The following is a 3,212-nucleotide window of genomic DNA, read 5'->3' as shown; positions in this document are numbered from 1 at the left end:
GCTTAAGTGCTTCCTCCTCTAAACGGGGCAGCAACCTGCGCTTTGGGTAGCTCTTGGAGGGGAGTTCGAGTTCGTATTCCTCGGCCGCAAGGACTTCCTTCCATTTGTCGGCTAGCAAGTCTTGATCAGCTCTAAGCTGTTGTTGTTTTCTCTTAAGGCTACTCGCCGTGGCCATAAGCCTGCGCTTAAAGTGCTCTTGTTCGACGGGATCCTCAGGCACGACAAATTCGTCGTCGCCGAGGCTTGCCTCGTCTTCAGAGGGAGGCATGTAATTATCATCCTCTTCTTCTCTGTCTGCCGCTCTCTCAGGGGGGCTGGCTTCTCCATCCTCCTGCGCTGAATCTTGTTGGAGGGAATTGTCTTCGGCACTGTCCGGGGTGTTATTATCTCCCGTGCCGGCATCACCATTTTTACTTTGGCGGGACTTAGAGCGGCGGCACTGACGCCGGCGCTTGGGTTGCTTCTTGGAGGGGTCATCCCCCGTTGTTCCGTCGCCATTGCCTTCTTTGGGTGTATCCACCATATATATGTCATATGAGGAGGTGGCTTTCCAGTGCCCTATAGGCGCTGGTTCATGTTCGTCTCCTACATCGTCGTCCATACCGTCGATGTCTTCAGAGTCGAAGTCGAGCATGTCGGTTAGATCATCGACAGTGGCTATGAAGTGGGTGGTGTGTGGGCGTCAAATTTCTTCGTCGTCCGCATCCCAATACTGTTGGCCATAGTCCGGCCAGGGCTCTCCTGACAAAGAGAGAGACCTTAGTGAATTTAGAATGTCGCCGAAGGGTGAGTGCTGAAAGATATCCGCGGCGGTGAATTCCATGATCGGCGCCCAATCGTATTCGATTGGCAGGGGCGCAGAAGGTTCGAAGTCCGGAAAAGAGTCCGGCACCTTGGAGTCATGGGCTTCGCAGAGGATGAGGCTGGTGTTCGGCTCGATCGCCGTTGAGACTGCAGCCCCGAAGCGGTGTCTGGCCACCCATCCTCAATCGGCGTAGTTGGCTCCGAGCTAAGGGTCGGAGATGATGCGGGCGCAGCCTCTAGGGTACTGTTTGGCGGCAGAGCTAGGTCATGCCCATCGTGACAGTGCGGCGCGCCCGGCTATGGCTCGAATCCGTCGAAGATCAAGTCTCCGTGGATGTCGGCCGTGTAGTTCAAACTTCCAAATCTGACCTGATGTCCAGGGGCGTAGCTTTCAATCTGCTCTAGATGGCCAAGCAAATTAGCCTGCAGTGCAAAGCCGCCGAACACGAAGATCTGTCCAGGGAGAAAGGTCTCACCCTGGACCGCATCGTTGTTGATGATCGGAGGACCATCGGGCCTAAAGGTGACGATACTGAGGAACTCTCTATGAAAGCACCAATGTCGGTGTCAAAACCGGCGGATCTCGGGTAGGGGGTCCCGAACTGTGCGTCTAGGCGGATGGTAACAGGAGACAAGGGACACAATGTTTTACCCAGGTTCGGGCCCTCTCGATGGAGGTAAAACCCTACTCCTGCTTGATCAATATTGATGATATGGGTAGTACAAGAGTAGGTCTACCACGAGATCAAAGAGGCTAAACCCTAGAAGCTAGCCTATGGTATGATTGTTGTTCATCCTATGGACTAAAACCCTCCGGTTTATATAGACACCAGAGAGGGCTAGGGTTACACAGAGTCGGTTACAATGGGAGGAGATCTACATATCCGTATTGCCAAGCTTGCCTTCCACGCCAAGGAAAGTCCCATCCGGACACGGGACAAAGTCTTCAATCTTATATCTTCATAGTCCGAGAGTCCGGCCAAAGGTTAGTCTGGCTATCCGGACACCCCCTAATCCAGGACTCCCTCAGTTACCCACCACAACTAGAAATGATGTGCCCACCCCAACAAGAAATTATGTGCCCACCACACCACACACGCAATCGGCCACTAAGAAAATAAGCATATACAATAGTACAATGTTATGCATGAAAGTTAATTGCATGGTGCATCCAAAAACATTTGTTCTGCATTGTGAATGTTTATAGTTTCTCCTAAAATATTAGTCACGGGAAAGAGAAACGAAGGGAATATCTCTCCTTGTCTCCACCGGACACCCCCTCTTTCTACACCACTTTCATGTACGCACACAAACTATCTCTTGGCCCTCTGAAAGTATGCATGCCCATGACACATTCACGCGTGACGGTCAGTGTATTTCAAGCGAAAGCACTATACGGTCGGTGGACTTCAGAATATGCTCATTACGGTCACCGTATATATTCTCGTGGTGATTATACGGTATCTAGCTCATGATACGTCTCCATATTTTGTTGATGACACTGACGGACATTGTATTTGATGCGTGCTCCGTATTTTGTTGACGACACTTACGGTCATTGTATTTGAAGCGAAAGCACGATATGGTCACTGGACTTCAGAATAAGCTCATCACAGTCGGCATATACATTTTGGGGTGCTAACCAACCTGTGGTTGGATGGTTAGGAGGACAATGGTTTCTCGAGCCCACTAGGGTTAAAGTCCTAGTGCTCACATTTATCATGGGTTAATTTCAGTATTTTTCTGGCGATGTGCGTTCAGTGGGAGGAGACGCTCCACTCGACTACGAGGCACCTATGGTGACTTCGTAAAATCTCAAGACATATGCTGGCTCACTCTCTCGAAGGTGCTCATAGGGATAGGGTCTGTGTGTGTGCGCTTATAGCGGTGAGTGCTTGCACGTACATATGAGCGCTTGCGTCTGTACCATGTTAAAAAAATACATGTCGTGATTATATGGTCACTGACTCACCCGTACAACTTCGTATTTTGTTGATGACACAATCAATTCACCAGTCAAACGTTCCACTTGGCGCAACTAGTGTTGCACCATCGGGGCGCGTAACCGTGGGGCCCACCTGTCAACGCGTATATGAAAGAAAGAAATGGTAGTTTGAGTCTATATTGTGTTGATAAAACACATTTTAGGGTGATCATACGGTCACTGGCTCAGCATACAGCTCCGTAATTTGTTGATGACACGATCAATTAACCAGTCAAACAATCCACATTCAGCAGCGCACATTACACTAGGGCCCGCCTGTCAGCACGTATATGAAGGACGGAAATGGTAATAAATTAGTGGTCGGTGGGGATTCGAAATCGTGAGACCTCTGGTTGGCAGTCGCCGGCGGTGGGGGCGCGGTGATTGGGCGGTGGTGTGGGGATCGCCGGAGAAAAAGCTCGGC

This window comes from Triticum dicoccoides, chromosome 2A (assembly GCF_002162155.2).
Source record: "Triticum dicoccoides isolate Atlit2015 ecotype Zavitan chromosome 2A, WEW_v2.0, whole genome shotgun sequence".
Taxonomy (NCBI): domain Eukaryota; kingdom Viridiplantae; phylum Streptophyta; class Magnoliopsida; order Poales; family Poaceae; genus Triticum; species Triticum dicoccoides.
This window is presented reverse-complemented; position numbering follows the sequence as displayed.